The sequence below is a fragment of the Notechis scutatus genome, chromosome 1 (genome assembly GCF_049901735.1).
Source record: "Notechis scutatus isolate UNSWTSFEM ecotype Mainland chromosome 1, rNotScu1.2, whole genome shotgun sequence".
NCBI classification, from domain to species: domain Eukaryota; kingdom Metazoa; phylum Chordata; class Lepidosauria; order Squamata; family Elapidae; genus Notechis; species Notechis scutatus.
Window position 1 is genome coordinate 18822680 of NC_142009.1, and position 12181 is coordinate 18834860.

Consider the following 12181-nt stretch of genomic DNA (forward strand, 5'->3'; position numbering starts at 1 on the left):
CACCATCTTAGATTTACTTTCTCAGACCCTTTATCTGATAACTCAGGACTACAGGTCGTCCCCCACTCACGACCACAATTGAGCCCAAAATTTGTGTTGTTGAGTGAGACAGTTGTTAAGTGAGTTTGGCCCATTTTATGATTTTTCTTGCCACAGTTAAATGAATTGCTGCAATTAATAATATGATGTTTTAGTGAATCTGGCTTCCCCGTTGACTTTGATTGTCAGAAAGTTGTAAAAAGTGACCCTGGGACACTGCAACTATCATAAATGTGATATTGGCCAAGTGTGATTGGACACACAAGGAATTTGTCTTGGTGCAAATGCTCTCAGTGTACATGAAAGAAAAGATACATTCATCGAGAGTCAAGAATCATAAGGTACAACTCTTAATAATAATAGGGTACAATAAGCAATCAATTCATACTAGGAAATCATCAATATAAATCGTAAGGATACAAGCGACAAAGTTACAGTCATACAGTCACAAGTGGGAGGGGATGGGTGATAAGGAGTGATGAGAAGATTAATAGTAATAGTTAGTGCAGACTTTGTAAATAGTTGGACAGTGTTGAGGAAATTATTTGTTTAGCAGAGTGATGGCTTTTGGGAAAAAACTGTTCTTGTGTCTGGTTGTTCTGGTGTGCAATGCTCTGTAGCGTCATTTTGAGGGTAGGAGTTGAAACAGTTCATGTCCGGGATGTGAGGGATCTGTAAATATTTTCACAGCCCTCTTTTTGACTCGTGCAGTATACAGGTCCTCAATTGAAGGCAGGTTGGTAGCAATTGTTTTTTCTGCAGTCCTAATTATTCTCTGAAGTCTGTGTCTGTCGTATTGGGTTGCAGAACCAAACCAGACAGTTATAGAGATGCAGATGACAGACTCAATAATTCCTCTGTAGAACTCTGTAGAATTGTACTGTAAAGTGTTGTTACTTAGCTGTGTATTTGGGGCCTACAACCTTTGGATTCTCCAAAGACCAAAAAGACAGATAGGTCAACTTTGTGCAACCTTCATTCCTAAGCAGGATACATACAACCAAGTTTTGATTAATCCTTTTCCTGCTGGATCAGGGTCATAGTCTCATTCTTTAGCCATCTCCACTGCATTGCTTGATCGATTTGTGACAATTCTTTAACTGCCATAGTGCCATCGATGTGACCCATGCTGCTCCCCATAGTCTAAAAAGCTGCTCATGCGGATTTCTGAAATCCAATTTTGGTGAAGATTTAGATCACCCTTCCTTTCTTATCTCATAAAAAAGTGTTTCTTTAACCCATAACCCAAAGGTGCTTTTTCAAGAGGCAACTGGATGTTCTGGTTTTTCTTTGAAGACATTTCACGTCTCATTTTGGATGAGACGTGAAATGTCTTCAAAGAAAAACCAGAAAGTCCAGTTGTCTCTTGAAAAAGCACCTTTGGGACAACCATGACTTAGATGATGGAGAATCTCCATAGTGTTTTTTAACTTTTTTTCTCTCAGGAACTCTTCCCTTTTTTAAAAACTATAGCGGACCATAAGAGAACTTTTGTTTGTATGGTTTATATTTATCAACATTTACCATATCAAAAATTAAACTGGATATATTCACTGCTGCCACTTCCTTTCATGATTATTCCATGCAATGTTAGTATTGTGAAATTTTAAAACATAGTTTGGCAAATAATTTAGATTTTGCAGGTCCCTAAGAGGGTCTTGGGAGACCCCTCAGGGGCGCTCAAACTCTATCATAAAGCACAAAAGGCTTTGTTGTTCTTTTAGGGGGGTAACAAAGCAATTTCCCTCCATACTCAGGCTTGTCATCCAGGCCACTTTGGCAAGGCAGACTGGGAGGTGTAAAACTCCACTGAGAATTATTCCCAGGGCCAATCTGGATGTCTTCCCTTAATTAAAAGGGTCACTTGTATGGCAAGTGACAGTTGTATATAATTGGCTGGCAGCGTTAATGGCAAAACAACTCCATCCAATCTGGGAGGGAGAACCAGAAAGAAAGGTGGGGGGAGAGACAAATGCATAACAATCCTCAATAGGGAAATAGAGCCGCTGGAACAGTCTACAAATCGATAGCTTCAAATTCTCCCCAATGATACCACCAGATAATTTTACCTGCTAGCCCTCTTTCAGCAGCTGAATAACCAAGACAGCTGATTCTTGCCTGTTATTGTCTGAGCGAGGAAAGCACACCAGAAGCTGATAGAGGGGATAGGATTCAAGCAGCCTCCACCACCAGCACCCACTCCCCTGTCAGCCCAGTAAAGCATCCCAACGGATGCTTCTTGCATTGTCTTTCTGGATGCAACATTTGTTTGTGTAGAGGTAATCTTCGATTTATAACCATTTCTTTATCAAGCATTCAAAGTGACAACAGTACTGAAAAAAGTGACTCATGATCAGTGCTCATATATATCAATAACAGCATAGCAGAATTGGAAGGGACCTTGGAGATCTTCTAGTCCAACTCCTTGCTCAAGCAGGAGATCCCATACCCGTGATGGTGAACCTATGGCATGGGTGCCAGAGCTGGCATGGGATGAACCATCATCCCAGCTCAGGTCTGTTGCGCATGCGCGCCTCACGCTGGCCAGCTGGTCTTTGGGTCTCTGCTGCACATGCGTGGGGGTGGGGCACATGCGCGGCGATGCACATGCATGCGCAGGGCAGGGCGCTTGTATGGGGGCAAGGTGCATGTGCAGGGGATGCACGTATTGCATTTTGGGGATGCGTGCGTGTGCTTTGTGCACTCCGTGCTGAAAAGGTTAGCCATCACTGCCCTGTACCATTCTGGGCAATTGACCGTCCAGGCTTTTCTTAAAAGCCTCCAGTATTAGAGCACCCACAACTTCTGAAGGTAAGCGGTTCCACTTGTTCATTGTTTTAACTGTCAGGAAATTTCTCCTTAGTTCAAGATTGGTTCTCTCCTGGATTAGTTTCCATCCATTGCTTCTTGTCCTTTTGGTGCTTTGGAGAATAAGTTGAGCCCCTCTTATGATTGTGGATCAAAATTCAGGCACTTGGTAACCGGCATGTATGCAACCAGGGTCATGTGTTTGCCATTTGTGACCTTCTCAGCTAGCATACAGCAAGACTGTTTCATCTATTTAATCCCCCAATCTTGCTTCACCCCAAAATTGGCCCTTTTCCCCCCATTGCAGGCAGATTAAAAAGAGAAAAGTAAACTGGATGTCATGTGCTTGCGGGATATCTGGCCTGCAACATGCTGAATGACCAATAGGGGGAAGCAAATGTTAGAGATTGGTATATTGCTGCCATCTAGTGGTCACCTAGAAGTTTGCAGCCCAGAGATGTAGTGCTACCTACGTTTTCACAAGGCCTAAAGGATCCCTTTCCCTCCTTTAAGGCTTCAGAATATGAACAAGAAAAAAACGAACATTTTACCAGTGGTTGGAAGAAAGGGGCGGAGATTAAGAATATAATCAGAATTGTTAAGCAAATTAAATACCCAGACAACATGTTTATTAAGCACTAAGAAATGTACTTAATAAAAAAAAATCAATAAAATTTAGGGAGAGGGAGAATATTTAAGCATATTGGCCCTGTTTACCCTGACAATGCTGTGGCAACATTGGTTAAACCACCTGTGCTTCCCCAGATGCAAAGGGGATGTGAGGCAGAAAATGTACAGTAAGTACACCTTGTCACTCCACACCTTTCTGACAGTGAGAACGATCAACCGATGGAACAGAAGTTGCCTTCGAAAGTTGTGGGAGGGTCATCACTTGAGACCTTCCAAGAAAAGATTGGACTGCCATTTGTCAGAAATGGTGTAGAGTCTCTTGCTTAGGTGGGGAGGTGGGTTGGACTAGATGACCTACAAGGTCCCTTCCAACTCTGATTATCTGTAAAACCTTTTATGTAGCACAAAGTGAACTCTCCTGCGCCAAAGCTGCCATCCCTGTTCTATCTGTCAGAGAGCAGCTTTTGAGAAGCTCCAGCCTAGGGGCATTCAGGGGGCAGGGGAGTGTCAGAAGGTCAAGATAGCAACCACATGATAGTAAACAGTAGGGGGGGGGAAAGGGGGCCATTTTGCCTTTCTCTGCCTCCCATCTTCAAGGGACACCCTGTCCAGAAAGGAAGAGAAGGCGCTAACTGGAGGAATATCTGAGGCATACTGTGCAGCTTTTAAAAAATAATCCATTTAGTTGTGGGCGAAGGTTCGTCCTCCGAGCTTGTGGGTTGGTTTCCAAACATTTCATCTTTGGGCTAGGTAACATCTTCAGTGGAGTTTAGGGGATGTCAGTGTCAGTGTTCTTCTGTTTTTAAGGGCTTCAGGTGTCGGTGTGTCAAATGTTGCGATGGGACACTTGCGAGTTGTGTCTGATTCTCTGAGACTGGCTGCCGTTTTTTTGTGGCCAGACTTTTCAGAAGTGGTTTGCCATTTACCTCCTTCCTAGCAATAGCACTTAGACGTCTATACTGCTTCACAGTGCTTTTGCAGCCTTCTCTAAGCGGTTTACGGAATCAGCATATTGTCCCCAATAATCTGGCTCCTCATTTTACCCACCTCAGAAGGATGGAAGCAGAGGTGGTATTCAGCAGGTTCTGACCGGCTCTGGAGAACCGGTAGCGGAAATTTTGAGTCATTCGGAGAACCAGCAAATCCCACCTCTGACTAGAGATTTTATGGTATTCTTCCTCTGCCACGCCCACCAAGCCACGTCCACAGAACCGGTAGTAAAAAAAATGTGAATCCCACCACTGGATGGAAGGCTGAGTCAACCTTGAGCCTGGTGAGATTCGAATGGCCAAATTACAGGCAGCCGGCAGGCAGCAGAAGTAGCCTGCAGTACTTCACTCTAACCACTGCACCACCGTGGTTCATTCCTCAGTCCTATGACTGAGAGAAAATGACTGGCCATAGTTCACCCAACTAGCTTTGGGCCCAGGCGGAACTAGAACTCACAGCCTCCCAGCTTCTGGCCTGATGCCTTCACCACTACATCAAACTGGCTCTGTGCAGTTACCTCAAACAATATGTGAACTCTTCATACTACCATGTTACAGTTTATATACAGATTTTCTCTGGCTCTTGTTGGGTAGTGGTGGTGGCTGAGCACCTGTCGCCACGCCTCCTCCTTGCCATAACTGCGCTGAGGTCTCCTATTGTCACGCCGCCATCTTTCTGCGGCCTGTGTGTGGTTCGCTCTGACTGGCAGGAGTGTGTTTATGGGAACGGAAGAGCTCCAGTTTCCACACTATGCGGTTCGTTTACTCTTAACCGCCTTCATGAGAACAGATTTTTGGGAGCAGTGAAGGAAGCTGGAGAACTGTTCAGTCCTTGCCAAGTTGAAAAATCTGCCAGATCCCTCTCCAGAGAAACCTAGTAAACAACAGGCAGAGAAAAACGGTTCCATATGGCAAGGCAGCTTTGACTTTCTGCTTGCCATCCAAAGTCAAACCCAACAGGGAAGATGTTATTTTTATGCAGGGAATGCCAAGGGGTGTTTCCAGGACAGTAGCATATCCTTCCAACTGCAGGCCAAATACAATTTGTTGTAAGGGAATTGTTCCAGACTTCTATTTTTCCCCTTAACAGCTCAGAAGCAATCCAGAAGTCCTATAATTTGAAGTAACTGAGCAAAAATTCCCACTTGATATATTCTGTTACGGGCCAGTTATATCCACACGCTTGTGACAAATTATTGCGCTGCAGAAGCTCCTGGTATTCTTTCCATTTGGCTGTCTCCCCCCCCTCACCATTAGTCAGCAGATCATACAGTTGTGTAAAACCCATTGGTTGCTCGTTCAGCCTAATTTGTTTTCGCTGCAACAGATTATAATATGGCCATCCTTCCGAAACTGGGAGGCTTCAGGTGTCCCATTCTTTAGAGCTGGGGAAACCCCTCCTGCAAATCTTGGGGGACTTTTCTGATACTTCTCTTGGACATAGCAGAATGTGGCCTTTGTAAATAGTTCCTTAGACTAGGGAAACTAGAAAAAGAATGAGATCCTGGTGGTCAAAGAAATTGAATAAATTGTAAAGAAATTACAATCAGTCCAAGCTTTTATAAGCAGGAGATGAACCATGGAACTGTTAAGTCATCATTCAGCCATTGTGTTTCTGGAACCTGCTGAGTTGCTCCTTACTTCCTGCATCTGGTAATTAAATTCACCACCCTTTTGATGTCACTCTTGAGAGCTGAAGGCCACCATCATATTTCATCCTTAAGGATTCCTTTCAATCCGTGCTTTACAGCTAGTCCTTGACTCACAATTGTAATGGAGCCTACGGTCACAAGTCATGAGAGTTGTTAAGTGATCTACATCGTGGGTCTCCCACCTTGGCAACTTTAAGACTTGTGGACTTCAACTCCCAGAGTTCCTCAGCCAGCTTCACTCTGGGAGTTGAAGTCCACAAGTCTTAAAGTTGCCAAGGTTGGAAATCTCTGAGCTACATGATTGCCTACTTTAACGATCCCAGCCCTTGCTCTCCCCATGTCAGCTTTGGAAGCCATATTAGCACCAGAAGCTTCTACGCTGCCACATTCCTGTGCCTGGGGGCGGGGTGGGGTGGGGTTGTAGAGTGTTTGTAATTAGACATAATAGCATTCTTCTTTACCAGGAGTCTTCAAACTTGGCAGCTTTAAGACTTGTGGACTCCAACTCCCAGAATTCCTGAGCTAACATGACTGGAAGAGGCATTCTGGGAGTTGAAGTCCACAAGTCTTAAATTTGCCAAGTTTGAAGACCCTTGTTCTCTACAGTCAAGGTCATGTTATTCCTGCACCTGGACAAGGAGTGTTTAAGGGATGTCTCAAGTAGGAACGGATGGTGATTGGGCCATGTGATGGAGTGATGGGTGCAGAGGATGGATTTTGTGATTTGTATTATTGGAGAAAAACCCAGAACTGTCAGATTCGGGTTTTCCCAGATGTGCCAGTATGACAACTTTAATAAAATGGAACTTTGAGAAAATGCCTGTCTTGGAGTTTTGGTGTTGGAGTTTGGTGTTGGTTTTTCCTGGAACGCTGACACCCCAATGTGATTTTAAGCAACGTGTAGATCATTAAGTGGACCATGAGGCATCTCACAGGTGAGGGAGGCCACAAGAGGCCTGGTGCAGGCTTAGACCTGCCTGGCCCTGGTCCCCCAAGTCCTCCTGCACTCCCTTCTTTTCCTCGAAGATTTGCAGCCTCTCCTTAGATTAAAATAATACATTATTTCTCAATCTTGTCAAGTTTAAGACATGTGGACTTCAACTCCCACTTGAATTCTGGGAGTTGAATTCTACATGTCTTAATCTTGCCAAGGTTGAGAAACTGCATTATAATCATTATATAAGAGAGAGAAGCAGAAATGATTTCTCCCCCCTTCTTTCTCCTTAACATCTATTCCATACTATGATTGTGTCAATAGTAATTATAATTGACAAGAAAAACTATATGGGTGGTTGCTAACAGTCAACCCCGACTTGATGGCACATAATCGATTCAAAAAATTACAATTGAACTATAATCAAATTTGGAAACCTCCATGTACTGGAGGACACACAGTACCTTTTAAGCTTTCCCCAAATCTCATTAACAAAATTAACTGTCGATAGGCCATTGCCCTTTCTCTTCCCCATTCCTCAAGTGATCCTGGCTTACATAGTCAGCTAAATGACATTTGGAACACCAGAGAATCCCTAATCCTGCTGGCCTTCCTTAAATATCTTCTCCCAGGGATCAAGCCAGAAAAACCAGGACGCACAAATCGTCCTCAACTTATCACCACAATTGAGATCAGAATTTCCATTGCTAAGCAAGGAAGTTGTTAAGTGAGTTGCACTCAATTAGATGTTCATTTTTGCCACAGTTATTAAGTGAATCATGCGGTCTTTAAGTGAATCTGGCTTTACAAAGTCTGCACTACTATTACTATTAATCTTCTCATTGCTCCTTATCACCCATCCCCTCCCACTTGTGACTGTATGAGTGTAACTTTGTTGCTTGTATCCTTACAATTTATATTGACTGTTTCCTAGTATGATTTGATTGCTGATTGTACCCTATGACTATCATTAAGTGTTGTACCTGATGATTCTTGACTCTTGACGAATGTATCTTTTTCTTTTATGTACACTTGGCCAATAAAGAATTCTCTTCTCTTCTCTTCTCTTCTCTTCTCTTCTCTTCTCTTCTCTTCTCTTCTCTTCTCCTCTCCTCTCCTCTCCTCTCCTCTCCTCTCCTCTCCTCTCCTCTCCTCTCTTCTCTTCTATTCATTATGATTCTTGACGAATGTATCTTTTCTTTTATGTACACTGAGAGCATTTGCACCAAGAAAAATTCCTTGTGTGTCCAATCACACTTGGCCAAGAAAGAATTCTAATTCTAACTCTTCCCCATTGATTTTGTTAGTTAGAAGATGGCTGGGAAGTCTGCGAATGGCATTTACGTGACCCTCAGTGTGCTACAACCATCATAAATATGGTTCAGTGCCATTATAGACAAATGGTTGTATGCTGAGGATTATCTGCAATGGTTGGGATGTGAGTATGGTCATGGTTTGGCCTTGGTTATGCTGTATTTTTGTTGCTGCTTTTATGTGTGTTGGTCCCCTTTGTTCTTTGTTTTAAGCCTATGTTAGCAGCCTAGAGTCACAACTTGGTACCTATGGAAATTGCCCAAATAGATAAATACGTTCTTTTCTAGGGGCTTCATGTTGCTAGTGATTGAAAATTAAGCTGGGCCTTTTACACTTTGCCTCAACGGTAAAATGAATTTTCCAATAAATAGAAAAAACAGAATCTTCCAATAAACAGTTTTAAAAAGTTCTTACTGTTCTTCTTGAAATCTAAATGAGATTAATCTGTTAATTCATTAATCTATTTCATAGCATTCCAATGAAGAACTCCTCAGTTTTAGCTGTGCAAAATGGAAAAAGATCTGGAGGTGGGGAACAGCATGACTGGCTCTCCCCGGTCGAATTTCCCATGTTGAGTTGTCCTGTAATGACCTGGTGGCAGTGAACTTGCAGAGATGACTTGGCAGTGGCAAGGGGGCTGCCCTCAGCTAGCTGCACTGACTTATCCCATTCTGGGCCCTTCCTGAGATCCACTGCTTCCTTTGGACAACAGCAGTTTTCAGGGTCCCTTAGCTGGACAAAACAAAAAACAGAGCAGCCCCCCTTAATGCAAATGATTCAGGTCCATTGGAGAACAAACAAGAGTTTTGAAATGAAATCATTCAACACTGCTATGACTGCTTGTGATTTAGGTTTTGTATAATCCTTCCCAACCAATTGTGTTTCCTTCAGTCAGATCTGGTTAAAAAACCATTGAGGTGTGTGGGTGTACTTTGTAAGCCTTCCAGTCAGTGGTGGGATTCAAAACTTTTTACTACTGGTTCTGTGGGCGTGGCTTGGTGGGCGTGGCAAGGGAAGGATACTGCAAAATCCCCATTCCCTCCCCACCCCACTAACTTGCTTTCCAGCTCCATTCTCCCGTGCAGGGCAGCAAAAGAAGACCCAGCCAATTAGCTGGGACTCGGGAGGCAGAGAATAGACGGGGGCGGGGCCAGCCAGAGGTGGTATTCCGAACTACTCAAAATTTCCGCTACCGGTTCTCCAAACTACTCAAAATTTCAGCTACTGGTTCTCAGAACTACTCAAAATTTCTGCTATCAGTTCTCCAGAAATGATCAGAACCTGCTGAATACCACCTCTGCTTCCAGTGTTGAATTTTATCTCCCAACATCCCTTGCTGGTGACCTCTCTAGCTAGGTGCTGAGAATTGTATTTCAACAACAGTTGGAATGTCGATGAAGCACGCACAGCCTTGGTCTGACTCTTTCCTGGCAGGCACAGGGAGACAAACACTTAAATTCAAGGGCGAAGGATTGGCTGAACCTTTACTACCACTTGCTCTTGACCAAAGTCAGAGGACGCTGCTCCTTCATGGAGAAATAAGTAAATCCAAGGAAGCCAGAGGCAAGCTATGTCCATTCAGTGGGAATAAATTGTTACTGTAGTTGTGATGTCAGTGGAGGAAACCTATAAGTTGTGCTCAGTTATGGATGAAAAGCAAGAGAATGGAAAAGAAAAAAAACAACTATTAAAGAATTTCTTTCTGAACTGACCAATGACGGATTTCTAGAAACCAAACATGTTATATACTCAGATATGATTCACCCAACACATGAAATTATAACATGATTTCTTTAGTTTTAATAAAATATTGTATAAATCCCAACAATTTGAGATTATAAATCATGAGTAAATTAGAAAAACTTGAGAAACTAGCTAGTTATAGTTTTTGGTCTTAAACCAGGTTAAACAAATCACCTTATGTGACCCTCTTCCCATTCTCTCCATAAGGGACTTGGTAACTTGTGGGCTGCTTCGGAATGAAATAAATGTAACTTTTTGGGGCTGATTACGAGAACAAAATGATTTATTAAAGGGGTGTGTTGAATATTTTCTTGGAAGAAAACATTAGAACAATCCTATTTGTTGTGGCTCCGGGTCTGGATTCTGCTCCTGTGGCTGATATGAGTTCAAGTGAGGAGGACATGGCAGAAAAATATGAGCCGGCATGGCTCAGTGATTGGAATAGTAACCAGGATGAGGAGATGGATGTAACAAAGGAAGACAGACCTGAAGTATTAGAATTGACAGGACCTTTGACCTCCTCTGGTTCTTTATCTGATCAGCAGCCGGGAATGGCTGACAGGGAAGGCATGAGAGAGTCTTCTAGTGGAGATGAGAATTAGGAAAACTTGTGGTTAAACGTAAGGAACAGAAGAAGATTAAGGAGGCAAACCCAGTTAGAAAGTAGGCGGAGAGCGAGCCAATAATTAGGGAAATTAGCACCTTGCCTAAGTGAATAAAAGGACACAGCTGGGCTGGTAGAATTCGCCAGAAGCAAAGTGACTAATTGAGAGTGAAGACGTTACAGCAGAAGCTCTGAGGCTTGAGATTTATTGCCACGACAGGTTTGCCGGACAGAGTAAAGATTTATGCTGTGGATTGGGATTTATGCCAGCTGTTATCTTGTGGAACTTTGTTTTGTTTGAATTACTTCTGAGACGGCTGCTTTTTGTTTTGCTCGCTTGAATTTGAAGGGGAGTCATAACACCTATTGGATCTGGTGGAGAACAATTTTATCAAGCACTTTGTTTCTATATGTCAGAAGGACCATTCTCTCCTACGGATTGCCCTTACAGATTTGCTAAAACACGCTATAACATATTAAGCTCTGAATCATGATTTATAATGATTTATAAATATTACATGATTTAGAATAAATCTAAATAATTTTCAAATTGCAGTTGTAAGTTTATATAATACATTATGCCCTCATAAGTTCACATGACCAAGTCCAATTTTTCAGTATTTCTTGCTGCCATTGTTAAGCAAATGCTGCGATCATTAATTGTACCAATTTTACCCAATGGACATTTTTGCTGGAAACTGAAATAAACACCAGAAATCAGCAAAAATTTCAAAACTTGAGGTCATGTCACTGCAAATGACTCTCAAGATCATGTCAAATGTTAATACCACTTTATAATGCCTTGGAAAGGCCACACTTGGAATACTGCATCCAGTTTTGTAAAAAAGATGTTGAGACTCCAGAAAGAATGCAGAGAAGAGCAATAAAGATTAGGGGACTGGAGGCTAAAACGTAGATAGAACGGTTGCTGGAACTGGGTGTGTCTAGTTTGATGAAAAGAAGGACGAGGAGTGATGTGATAGCAGTCTTCCAATATCTCAGGGGCTGCCACAAAGAAGAGGGAGTCAAGCTATTCTTCAAAGCACCTGAAGAAGCAATGGGTCGAACCTAATCAAGGAGAGAAGCAACCTAGAATTAAGGAGAAATTTCCTGACAGTTAGAACAATTAATCAGTGGAACAACTTGCCTCCAGAAGTTGTGAATGCTCCAACACTGGAAGTTTTTAAGAAGAGATTGGACAACCATTTGTCTGAAATGGTATAGGGTCTCCTGCCTAAGCAGGGGGCTGGACTAGAAGACCTCCAAGGTCCCTTCCAACTCTGTTATCCTATCCTATCCTATTTTCTATTCTGTTCTATTCTATTCTATATTCTATTCTATTCTATTTTCTGTTCTGTTCCATATTCCTATTCCTATTCCTATTCTATTCTATTCTATTCTATTCCTATTCTATTCTATTCTATTCTATTCTATTCTATTCTATTCTATTCTATTCTATTCTATTCTA

General features: G+C 42.5%; 1 long non-coding RNA gene across 1 annotated transcript; it reads right to left on the reverse strand.

The window, feature by feature from the left end:
- Positions 1–10143: 10143 nt before the first annotated feature.
- LOC148132688 (uncharacterized) lies at positions 10144–11989 on the reverse strand. The gene is made up of 2 exons (XR_015746863.1): positions 11077–11989; positions 10144–10444 (listed from the first exon to the last, which is right to left on the reverse strand). It is a non-coding gene; the product is annotated as an uncharacterized LOC148132688 (long non-coding RNA).
- Positions 11990–12181: the final 192 nt, after the last annotated feature.